Source organism: Ailuropoda melanoleuca, chromosome 7, assembly GCF_002007445.2.
Source record: "Ailuropoda melanoleuca isolate Jingjing chromosome 7, ASM200744v2, whole genome shotgun sequence".
Classification (NCBI taxonomy): Eukaryota; Metazoa; Chordata; class Mammalia; order Carnivora; family Ursidae; genus Ailuropoda; species Ailuropoda melanoleuca.
In genome coordinates this window covers 121,903,609-121,917,188 of record NC_048224.1, presented here as the reverse complement: position 1 = coordinate 121,917,188, position 13,580 = coordinate 121,903,609, and the positions used below count along the sequence as shown (strand labels likewise).

Below are 13,580 nucleotides of genomic sequence, written 5' to 3'. Positions count from 1 at the left end.
TGTTAACTAGACTTAGGGTCATGTAGCAATATGTACAAATATCAAATCATTATGTTGTACACCTGAAAGTAATACAATGTTATCTCTCGATTGTAACTCAATTAAAAAAAAATCACAATACCTTCCTTCTTGTGTGCTAAAACATGCCACAACCAAGAAAACAAAAACCACACAGCTATGTTTAGGTAGTGGCATGATTGTATCAAAAGGATCAGGTAGCTTTTCTACCCACGGACGCCATGAGTAAGCATCATTAAAGTCTCCCCACCCACCACTGTCATGTCTAAGAGTGTCCTAAGAAGCCTGAGCGGCTGTGGAAAGTTTGAGCTTTGAAAAACCGGTGAGAGTCTGAGGAGCCATTGTGAGCAATGGGGAACACTCACAGACTGTGTGGTAATGAGAGCACCAAACACCAAACGTATGCTTTGGATAGGTCACGTATGCCACCGTGGAGGAAGTGGATGTAGCCACGAATGCAAGACTGTCTCAACTGAAGATTCTCCGAGACCTGGTGCCCACTTCACTGTGAAAAAGATTTGTGTTGGTGGCATTAATGACAACACTGAAGATCATCTAGGAGATTATTTCCAACACTATGGGAAAATTGAAGTGATTGAAATCATGACTGACCGAGGCAGTGACAAGGAGAGGGATTTTGCTCTTCTAACATTTGATGACCATGCCTCCATAGACAGACTGTCCTTCAGAAACACCACACTGTGAATGGCTGCAACTGTGAAGTAAGGAAAGCCCTACCTAAGAGACGGATAGTGCTTCATCCAAAGAGGTCAAAGTGGCTCTGGAAACTTCGGTGGTGGTCATGAAGGTGGTTTTGGTGGGAGTGACAACTTTGATCATGGATGAAACTTTAGTGGGCAAGGTGGCTGTGGTGGCAGTCGAGGTGGTGATGGATATGGTGGTAGCGGGGATGGCTAGAACAGATTTGGTAATGATGGAAGCAATCTTGGAGGTGGCAGAAGCTATAATGATTTTGGTAATTTCAACAATCTTCAAATTTTGGGCCAATGGAAGGAGGAAATTTTGAAGGCAGAAGCTCTGGCCCCTAAGTGGTGGAGACTAACACTTTGCCAAACCACAAAAGCAAGGTGCGATGGTGGTTCCAGAAGCAGCAGCTGTAGCCATGGCAGTGGCAGAAGGTTTTCATTACTGCCAGGACACAAAGCCAAGTGGGAGAGGAGAGCCAGAGAAGTGACAGGTAAGGTTACAACAGATTTGTGAACTCAGCCAAGAGCAGTGGTCGCAGGGCACAGCTGTTACAAAGACACCATGTTCTAGACGACACTGTCAGGGCAAAATACTCGAGGACTGTATTTGCTGCTAATTTTCTAACAGGTTATTTTAGTTTCTGTTCTGTGGAAAGTGTAAAGCATTCCAAATAAATGGTTTTAATATAGATTTTGTGGGCAACTATTAGTTGCTAAATATAATGGTCTCATTGTGACACCAAATAGGTGTGTCTTTAAAAAAAAAAAAGAGGACCAGGTATGGTCTATATTTTGATGGTTACTTTCTGACCTACACTCCTTGAATATACTAAGTATACAACTAATTCTAAACCTACCACAGAAACCCTCTTGTCAAGAGCATGAGCCAGTTATGCACTTAATGATACGACTTTAAACTTTTTTAATTTGCAATTCTGAGCACTGTTTTAAGTTAGTTAATACAAAATACTGATGTCCAAACTAGGTAAGGATCCTCAATTCTGGAAATTCAGTATTAATAATAACCATGTTTGGTTTTTGGGGTTTTTTTAGACGAAAAAGAAAAGACTAGATATTTCTATATGGATAATACCGTCATGTTAGGCTTCCGGGAAGCTTTGTTACAGGTCTTTAATTTTATGCAATAAGCTTAGTTTGAAAAAGGAAACTAGATGCATCAAGAGCCCTTCATTTCACATTTAGGTGCTGTTAACCAAAATAGTTCAGCATTCCCAATTAGTTTTGGTATGAAAATTTTAAAGATTCTGTAAGACCTAATTTTAACAAAATTGAGGTTTTCTAAATTTGTTATTCAAGTTTACAAAATGATTATGTAGAATAAAATTGTCTTTTAAATATCTGTTCATTTATTCATAGTTTTATCAATACTTCCTTTCTTTAGTATCCTTACTCCAAAAGTAACCCTACACATAAATGGTCAATTACTCTACAATAAAGAAGACAAGAATATACTATGGGGAAAAGTCCCTTAAATGGCGTTGGGAAAACTGCACAGCTACCTGCAAAATAATGGGATGATCAGATCACTTACACCATACACAAAAATAAACTCAAAATGTATTAGCAATCTAAGTGTGAGACCTGAAACCATAAGACAAAAAAAAAAAAAAAAAAAAAAAGAAACACAGGCAGTAATCTTAGACCTAGGCCTTAGCAACATTTTTCTAGAAGTCTCCTCAGGCAAGGGAAACAAGCAAAAATAAATTGTGACTATACCAAAATGAAAAGCTTTAACACAGCAAAGGAAACCAACCAAATGAAAAGGCAACTTTCTGAACGAAGATATTTGTACATGATTTACCTAATAAGGGGTTAAATATCTAATATATACGAAGAATCTATAAAACTCAAGGCCAAAATAAGTCTGATTAAAAGATGGGCAGAGGACTTGAATAGACATTTTTCTAAAGACATACAGACGGCTACTAGGCACATGAAAAGATGCTTCCCCCATCACTAATGCTTCACAGTTGCAAATCAAAACCACAGTGAAGTATCTCACCCCTGGGTCAGAATGGTATTAAGTATGAAGTATCAAAAAGACAAGAACCAGTGTTGTCGAGGATGTAGAAAGAGGAACCCTCATGTACTGCTCGTGGGAATGTAAAATGATGCAACCACTAGAAAATGTGGAGTGTCTTCAAAAAAGGTAATAGAAATACTATATGATGTGATAATTCCACTACTGTGTATTTACCCCAAGAAAACAAAACCACTGATTTGAAAAGTTGTATGCACCTCTATGCTTACTGCAGTATTTATAATAGACAAATTATGGAAGCAACCCAAGTGTCCACACAAATGAATAAATATGTGAAATATATACAATATATTGTATCTATTATACACAAAGAATGAGATCTTGCCATTGGTGACAACATGAATGGAACTAGATATTATGCTAGTGAAATATGTCAAAGACAAATACCATAGGATTTCACTTATATGTGAAATCTAAAACAAAATAAAGAGAACTGGTGGTTGCTGGGGGATGGGAGGGGGGATTGAGGTGATGGGCAAAATAGGTGAAGTAGATCAAGAAGTTAAACTTTCAGTTATAAGTCACAGATGACGAGTACAGCATAGGAAATATGGCCAATATTGTAACAGTGTATGGTGGCTGACCCATGGTGACTACGCATACTATAGTGGACATTGAATCATCTATAGAACTGTTGAATCACATTCCTGAAATGTATACTGCAGGTCAATTTCAGTGAAAATATTAAAGATAAATATTTAAAATACATTTAAAAGCCATACTGCTTACAGTTATAGACATTTATAAAAATATCAAAATACCAAATCACACAACTATCACAAACACATAATCTAGAAGCTCTTTTAATTTTGTATTTATAGTTTTATAGGCAGATAAAACATAAAATAGATCATGTTTTATAATATTAAAGCCAAAGAAATAGTAAATGTTACACTTCATACATGCTGTAAGTTTGATATTAAAGTCACTGCTCTAATTACTGTATTAAGCTTATGTGAATTTCTTTGAACATGTTCATTCTACTTACATTCCAAAATTTTGTAGCATTTTCTTGACCATCCAAAGAGCTGAGTTTCATTGTAGACTCATTCCGTGATAGAAATAAGCAGAATAGAATACTCCTTTTCCCAAAACAACTTTGGGCAGAAGCCAAATCACCAAGACAAAACTTAAAGTGTTTTGTCTGGGTCCAAGAGTAGGTATTGGATATAAATTTTAGCATTTGTTATTAAATGCCATTAGTCTGTATTCCCCCAAAACTATTCCTTATAATGACTATTTCTACAACTTCCTCTTTTATTTGGCAAGAAAATGATTAGGGTCAATTGAATCAGAGTTAAGACCACTATCCCTCTATAAGAAATCTGCAGGAATCAGTCACTCATGAACTATTCTCTCTGATGCTCTCAGCTGGGCTTCTTATTATCTGAACAGGTTTTAACACCTTGGATATGTTTTGAATTATAGTATCCGTGTTCGCACATATGGGGCCTGAGAATGGGAAAAAGCCCTGGGTCTCTGTCCTTGGATATTGGACCTGATGGAAGGATTAAGACACTTCTACCTATTACTTATTACTGTTAGTCTACCCAAAAGCTTATGGCTTTAAGCAATCACCAACCTGCCCCCTCCCCAATTCCGTGGGTTGGCTGGGAAATTCCTCTTCTGGTTCACTTAGCCTTCCTTTGAGACTGTATCTAAATTGACAGGTCAGCGGGTCTCTCACACCTGCCTACTAGTAAGTGTAGGATGTTGCTTAGGGCATCTTCCTTCACATCTTCATGTAAGTCTCTCATTCTCCCAGAGCCTAGACCACTTTTTTTACATGGTAATCTTAAAGTAGTGATTCAAGAGGCCAAGGTGAAAAGCTGCAAAGCCTCTTAAAGCCTGCTTTTCAAATTCACAAAAGGTCACTTCTGCCATATTCTAAATTGGTCAAAGCAGTACATGAGGACAGTCAACATTCAAGGTTAGAGAAACAGACTTCACCTTTTGAAGAGAACTGCAAAATGACCCCACTTTTAGATTTACAACCACAGTCCTCTGGGCTGACACAATGAGGACTATTGTTCATTTTAGAAAAAGAGGCTTCTTGCTCCAAATGTACCTAGCTGTATAGCCAGGTACAAGAATGAAAAGTAGAGGGAGATAAGCTTGAGTTCTGAACGTCCTCTTGGCTGGATGTCTTTGTTCAATGTACAACCTGTACAACTGCATTTGATGGCTTAGCACGTCCTCTTAGATTAATTCTGGAAAGTCTTGACGGATAATATTAAGTATTCTCATGAGGATAACTAGAGAACAAGATAACTACAGTAAAGCATCTGGGGACAACAGATGATAAACTAGCTTTATTTTGTGCTAATCAAGTATTTGGAATAATATTGTTTATATTTTCAGGTGTCAAGTTTTCTTTACATAAAGGTCAATGGAAAAGGCATTCAAATATACCAACAATTGAAATAACTGAAAGATTTTATAAAACACTCAACATGAGGTTTTATCAGTAGGCAAAATCATTAAACCAATCTATATAGTACACAGATTACTAAGAAATGCAAAGCAAATATATGTTTAGTACTCATAGTACTTGATGTAAAATAGGTGTTAAATTAGTACCTGAGGATTGAAGAATTAGTGCAGGATTCCTCAGCAACATTGATTTTGATTCAGCACTTTATTACATGTGATAAGCTTTATAAAGATTAATGAAGATTTGGGGAATGTAGTTTCCCAACACCATCATATGAATATTTTAAAAAATAATTGTTATGGAGAACACCCACCTTTTTATATGCCAAAAGATTCTCTGGAAGAATGATCAAGAACCTGATACAGTTGTTAAACTTACGCACAGAGGGAACTGTGTGGGCAATAAGGGGGAAATAATTTTCACATATACCTTTTGGAAACTTGAGATTTGTACCATAAACATATTACATAAACATATTTATTGAAGCAGTACAGAGATTCTATGATTGGGAGAAAAACAATTGCACTGTATTTTTTTTCCAAAGCATTTTAGCTCTTCATTTTCCAATTTACACCTATCCAGCACAAAAGCAAGCCACCTGACCTCTTCAAAGGTTTCTTTTACTCAAGAAAATTGGCCAACACACAAGACTACAGGAACTTGAAATTCCTCCCTCCTCCCTCCTCCAGCTAATGGTGGAAGGTTTCTGCTGACTCACTGCATCCTAATTAACTCCATCTTATAAGTTTTGGCCTAGGTAGAAACACCGTCGGTAGTCATAGGATAATATATTTCTATGCATAAACCTAATTGGCATGTGTGCGACTTTACTCCCTGACCCTGGCCTCATTAGAATGGATCTCTAACCACCTTAGTGGGTTGATTACTGCTTATCAAGCGCAGTTCTGCCTTTTAATGCAGAGAGGTAAGGTAAAGAAAATAACAGTTGTTGACTTTCATATGGGGAAAAAATGGCAGTAAGAATAGATTTTCCCAGTATAAAAATATTTCCAAGAAAGCTCAGATACTGACAGATCTCTAAAAAGCTACAAAGAAAGATAGGAAAAACCCGGTTTCCTCTACTTAGTGCCCATGCCAACAATAAATTAACGTCCAGTTGGAGAGGTTTGAATTCCTACTTTTTCTGGATACCTTGTCAATCAAGATTTATTCTTTGATTTTCATCAGCTGGCTCAGTATCTTCTTACTGATTAAACAGATGTTATAGACTGACAATAGGGATGAAAAGTCAAGCTAACAAATTACATACTCTGCTTGTGAATGTTGATAACCACATATCACCATCCTTCCGAAATACACGAAGTATCTTTGTTAAGGCCGAACCAGCTCACACACGTGTACCATAAGTTCAGAATATCAGCCATGTTTATACAGCCAGTATAAGGATCAGAGAATTCAGAAAGACTACCTTTTCCATATTAGCACAGAGTCCAAACCCACTCTATGAAATGAGAGCTATATAATGTAGAGCAGGAAAGAAAAATAATCACAATGATGGTATTTGGGGATATTTTGTCTAGTCCTTTTTCTGGCTGGATATATAGATGCAGTGGTAGCAATGGGTAGTGGTGGGGACAGGGCTTGTAGAAGCAATTCTAGTAGGAGTATTATTTTGGCAGAGCTCACTTAGTTTCCACTCAATAGTCAGCATTTTATTTTTGCTACAGGGTGCTGAACACTTGAGGCGGAAGCTAGCTGTGGATGAGTTAGCTACATTTGTTACTGTGCAGCTTACTATGTAGTCACTTACTGTAATGGGAAATTCTTGGGAGTTCTGGATCTCTAGGTTGATCAGACATCAAAATCCTATGCCCAATGGCAATGAAATAAAGGCAGGACAAGCATCAGCCGAGAGTCTCCCAGCGTACAGTGGCAATTCCAAGACAACCCTGGGTTTGAATCCCTGTGCTGCCATTCCGCCGGTGTGTAACTTGAAGCCCTTTTTTCTCTAAGCCTTAGTTATATAAGATAAGTAACAGTATATGCTTTGAAGGATTGCTGGGCTGATTGAGAAAACATGTAAAATGCTTACATTAGTATCTGGTTCAGCGGCTATCAGTCTTTTCTATCGTATTGCATGGCAATCAACTATTCTAAAGGTTAGAGTGAATATGGTATTTTGTACTTTAATAACCTGTGAGGGGTATTTGTCCATATCCTAGGCTACACTATATAACTTTCTAGGTATTGCAAAATGCAAGTGTGTGAAGTTGATGGTTTTAGTTTCCATTTCTCTAATTGCTTGTGAAATTGAACATTTTTTCATAGCTATTTAAGTTTCTATTAGCATGAATCAACTGTGTATCACTTATGTTCTTCTATGGTTTTCCTACAACCTGTTGATTACAAAACACCCTGACAGGTTTTAAGTATCAAGTCCTTACTTTCAAGTATCAAAAATATTTTCTCATTATAGATTTTATAGCATGCTCGATTGAAAAATAAAACTTTAATCAAATACGTTTATTTACCTTTATTATATGTACTTTGCATTATTTTAAGAGCTACCTCTCATCTTTCCAGTTATTTTTAAAGATTTTTATTTACTCTAGAGCTAAAGCTCAAGCACACGTGCAAGAACGGCAAGGAGCAGAGGAAGAGGGACAGAGCCTGACACAGGGCTCAATCCCACAGCCCTGAGATCACAACCTGAGCTAAAATCAAAAGTGAGGTGATTAAGCCACCCAGGCACCCCCGGTTTCTACTTCTTTAGGTCATGAATTCACAGGAGTTTCATTTGTCTATTAGAGACTTCCTCCCATTGATGGAGCCAATTTTCTCCTTCCACGAGTCCTTCCTTGCCCTATACGGATTAATACCACCTCTATTATACTAATTTCCGTACATACACTTCTGTTCTAGGTTCTTTCCAGCTGCTCTGTTTCTTCCTGTGGTTATGTCGCACTGTTACTGCTTAACTATTCATGTCATATCTGGCAGGACAAGTCCCTTCTATTCTTTCTGGATATTTGTATTTTTAAATTTTATGTTCAGTGTGAGGATTTAAAATACTTGCTAAAGTTTATCACAGGATTGGATAAAATTTATAAACAGTAAAAATTCACATCTTAATACTGTGCGTTAACATTCTTTTAAGTGTTATAAGAGTTTTAAATGTTCAATAAACATGGTATCTTCTTTGGTTAACTTTAATATAGTAATGAGTGGTATTTTAAGCTCTATTTTCTAATACTAGTTGTATATAAAAACTATGATGACTAACCATTTTCCTGAACTGGCTTGTTTGAAGACATTTTTGTGTTCGATCTATTGGATTTTCTGTGCAAGGATGAGGATCACTTAAAATGCTGAAGTCCCATTTTTTTTAAGTATATACTCCTGAGACCACTCCAGGATAAAGTTCTTTTAATGTACTTAGATAATTAGTATTTCATTTAGTTTTCATACCTATAATTAGGACTATAACCTTACTTTACACCGTTCTTATCCAGTATTAGAATTAAGATCACTGTAATCAACTGAAATTAGTATTAGTTGGCTTAGTTTGGGTTCCCCAAAAAGTAGAGCCTAAGAACAGGGTTTACTTAGTGTATTTGGCAAGAGATCCAGGATCGGAAAGAAAGCCAAAGAAGTGTTTCAAAGCTACTGTTGTGGGAAACGGGGACCAATTCTGCTCTAGGCCCCCTGAAAGGCAGATACAGTGGCCCCCAGAAACCTGTGTGTAGAACAGCCCGGTGGAGTGCCTGTCAGGCCTCCTCTTTCAACTCTGGGAGCATTAGGTTGCAAACAATATTTAGGCTGCATTTGTATGTGGATCCAGCCAGCACTTGACGCCTTAGCAAAAGTCAAAAGCCAGCAAAAAGATGGTTAGTGCAGGAGGCGGTGGGAGGGTCAAAGATCGAGAGAAATGGTTTAAGATCTGCTTAGGGGGGATCAGATGGGGCTGAGGGAACAGACATGGGGTGCCAGTGTGGGGTTTACTACAGTCCATTTTTCTAAGCAGATCCACTTATGTTCTTTGTTATCACAAGAGTCTTTGATTATTAAGGCTGACTTCAAACAGTCAAAATGCAAGCCAGGTTGTAAGCTACAGTCAATACTTCTGCAACTAACTAAAGGCTATTAATCTGTATTGACCTTTCTCTTCAACCCATTTTAGGCTTCTTAGCCATTACTAGCATTTCTGCCAGTCTAGGTAACTTTCTAGACTGGGGTGGTATTGGCCTTTGATCTTATCAGTGCATGGTTCCTATAATTGCCCATTTATTATCACCAGGCATGGAAGCACTAGGAGATGCCCCAGAGTTTCCTTATGAATATAAACTTACAAAATGAAACCTATTACCAGATAATGTATGAAGTGTACATAGTTGTAACTCTTTTCCGATAGGATTCCCTTTAACATAGCATGAGAACATTATGAAGTTTGTTTAGAGTTTAATGGCTGCTATTTGTATGAAATCTAACTTACTAGTTTCAGCGTTTGTATGTTAAAACATTCATAAGTTATAAGTGGTTTTGTATTTCCTTTATATATTTTGTTGTATAAGTCAGAGAATGGGTATTTCTAATACATATCATCTGTCAGACACTTACCCTTCCACATTTTAAGAGAAATGAAGTTGAAAAGGAAAATTGGTACACAGGGTGAGTTTTTGTGAGCTCATTTCCTCATGGAAACTTGATGGATAGAAGCCAGCTCTCTTGGCAATGGGGGGTGGGAAAAGCACTCCATTCGGCAAGCTATGAAGATCTTCAGTCAGGCTTATACTTGGCAACAATAGAACTGTTGAACATTGCTGCACGGCCCTGGCATGAAGGTTAATTTTACTCTTTTATTACTTTCCACGGATTTTCATGGGGGAAAAAATACCTTAGAATGACAAGAATTTTACAGCAGTTTTTCTCAAGTCCAGAAGTTATTTTCTGTTACCTCTTAATTTCAGATTTTATGGGTGAAAAGAAACATCACCCAAGAAGTACTGATTAAAAAAAACAACAAAAACAAAAACCAGTTTTAAGTACTCTAGTTCACATCCTTTTAAACTCAGTAAGGTCATGCCTCAGATATTCAGGTAACACAAGGACTCAAAGTTTCTAACTCTTTCTACTTATTTTTATTGAAGCACTTCAGAATTTCAGAAGCACAAAGACCCAGAATTAGTTCTAAATTTCAATCTAGATTTCAATAGCATGAAAAATGCCTCTTTACATGTTTTAGCCACTAGTAATTTAAGACCCATCTCTTGGTCTTTAAGAGATCTTGGTCTCTTTCAGTAAATATTGTCAGTTGTAAAATAAGGTGTTTAAGAGTTCTTTCCCAGTATTTCAAGAATTGCTACAGCCAAGTGTTCTATGATGTGCCAATTTCACGAAGTTAGATGTTGAAACAGGATTGAAAGTTGTAATCATGTACTATATTTTCTAGGTATTAGAACAGTGCTATTCAGCTATTACAAAAATCTAATGACAATTGATGCTCCAGATATTATAAGGGGGCATAAAAACTTACTTTCCTTAGATTTTCAAAAATTTAAGCACAATTTAGATCAGATATTATACTAAGACCTCAGTGTAAAAACTCAGTGGCAGTTTACCCCAGTTTGAAGGTTGCTTTGAGTTTGATTTTATTGAGGATCTAGACGAATAAGGTCAGTATTTTACATTCTCAGATCTTTTAGAACCAGTACATGTTTTAAGGGTCAACAAATTACATAAAGAGTGCAAGAGATTTGAAGGTCACACATTTTCTAGAAGAGCTCCTGAATATCAAGGTAGGAGAAAGATTTGCAACAGTTCACAAAGGAAATGCATTTAGAATTCTCCTTATAGATTACCAGCTAGCCCTTAAAGCTGTAAGGGTTTGAGTAATTCATTTCTGTCACAATTACATTCAACTACTTTTGTGCTTTTGACTTGTCAGTATTTTGAGGAAGTCTGATATAGAATAATTTCTCTAAGTATAGTCAACTATGCAGTTACGACTCAATTATGCTTGCATTTCTCTATATGGAAAAACCTCTAACAAGTTCTACTTAACATAAATAATGCTACTTTCATTGAGGCTACTAGAACCATCCAGAAAATCCATGGTATACAGAAGTCTACAGTGATCCGTAAATCATTGCTTCTCTGACAGTTCAGGAAAGCATGTTGAACTTTTAGGAGGTCAATAATCGCAACTTCTCCCAGGTTTGGAAGGAATAATCGAGGATAGTATATAGAGGCCAAAAGATACTGTCAGTTTTCTTAAAGTTAGAATAAATTATATAGTCCTATCTGTGCATGAACGATTGAACTTGAGAGTTAGAGTCAACTATCCGTACTAAGGTGGTTGTGAAATGGAACCTACCTTTTCATATCAGGAAATACCACATTGCTCTTAGGAAAGGGACCGGTGAGCAGCTTAGGTTTTTCTCAGAATGGTTGTGGGTGAGAGTACATTAACTCCGTCTACCCGAAGGCACTACATAACCACCTTCTTTCCTTATTTTCCACCTCAAATTAGGTGGTCACATTGTTCAATCTAATGAAAATCAGATTTTATAGGAGGTTAAGGGACATCAAGATATTCCAATAAAATGTCTAAATGTATGAAGACCTCCAAAGGAAAACAGATGTGTTCCAAGGAACTTTCCATTGTCTTATTCCCAGGAAGAAAGTCCAAACATTAAGTGCCCTTGAAAATAATTCTAAACATTGGAATATATCACTTCTATCCTTGTATATTAGGGTTTGAAAAAAAAAAAAAAAGTCTTCCTTCTTATTCTCTAGAAGTTTCCGCTGGAGATGTTCTTATAGTTTAGAGCAGGTTGAAACTATTTTAAACCCTAGTGTAGACTATCTTTTACAGCAAAAGGACTAACTACATTAATATCAGGAAGCTAGATGAACACCATGGAGCCTCATTTTAGAGTCCAAATGGTGAATAGGAATTACTACACTGGTTTCATATTCATCTAGTTTAGAGAAATACCAAACTTCTAATGGCACTATCTCAGGCTAACGTAGGTTTCCATAATACCCAGCACACCGTTCCATCCAAGCCCACAGTAGGAAAAAGTCCTGTTTTGAACCTCATTAGAATGCTTGTCAGCCTAGGCCTGCACACAGAATGAGCTCACAGAAAAGAGTCTGCGCAGAGGTGATCCAGCATTACTGCGTCCCGGGGTGCAGAGTTTGGGGTGAGTAGCACTGAAGTAAGGTTTCCTTCTCGAAATGTTTATAAGCTGGTAGAGGGAAACATTCTACAGGAGTAAGATACTACTGCTTTCTCAACCCATTATGCCTAAAAGAACATCTTTTGATGTTGCTTAAATGTTTTGCTTTGGCTCCTCAGGAAGTCGTTGGTCTAGTAACGACAGCCTTCACAAGATCCTGGGGCTCAGCTCTACTAGCTCTGGGCCGCAGAGCCTCTGGCCACCACGTCTTGGCTATGGCAGCCCAGGCCAGAGCTTCTCCCAAAGTGTGCCTTGCGATCACCTGAGAGAGTCACTTGAGCACCTCCAGACTAACGCCCGCCATTTTTAGTTGGATTGGTTGGTGTCACGAGTATTTAGACTTCCCCAGGTGATTCAAATATGCACTCAAGTCTGAAAGCCACAGGTTTGGTCTTTTAAATCCTGCCCTGGGTAGTGTTCTTTGCTTGATATTGATTTCACCTGGAAAATACTGACTGGATTCCCGAAATGGAGTTGCTGGAACTTAAGTCTGACTCGCTCCTCCGTTTTTGAATTCCACACATTTTCAGGCATATTTGCCCAGACAGGAAATGCCTATACACCCACTTGTGAAACCTGCGGCACACTGAAACTCACCGTATTGCGTTTTCCCACTCAGACTCCATCTCCAGCCAAGTAAATCCAAGGTTTATTACGAACCCCTTTCCTCGCACTCAAAGAACTTGAGCGGCCAGCTGAGCTGCTGCTTCTCTTTGGGTCTCAAACTAGTAGTTCACGCCTCAAGAACTCCCTGGCATTGTGTATCCAACACCATCTTGGCTGTCTAGCCCTAATGAGTTGTTTTCTATTTCTTTCCTAAAAGGCCTACAGACTGTGCTAGCCTCTCAACAAGTGGTTTTCCATTTCGCCCGCACATTAGTGTCACCTGGAGCTCTTAAATGGGTCCATGCCTGTTCCACGTCAGCCACAGAGCTCAGAAGCTGTGGAGGAGCGGAATCACTGTTTCTCAATCTTCACACTCCTCCCCACCCACGCCCCCATGAAAGTCAGTAAAATGAAGCCTCATTTTAAATGGAGTCCAGAAGCTCTGAGAAGGGAGCTCGTACACATACCACCCGCGGCAACTTGCATAACAAGCTGGGAGAAGGAAGAGAATTCTTACCTTACCAGAGGAGGACGCTTCTTATGCAGAAGTT

The 13,580-nt window shown here is 38.0% G+C and overlaps 1 pseudogene; it reads left to right on the top strand.

Moving 5' to 3' along the window:
• The first annotated feature begins 396 nt into the window (after positions 1-396).
• The window catches only part of LOC105241567, a 14,685-nt pseudogene continuing 1,501 nt past the window's right edge, over positions 397-13,580 (top strand).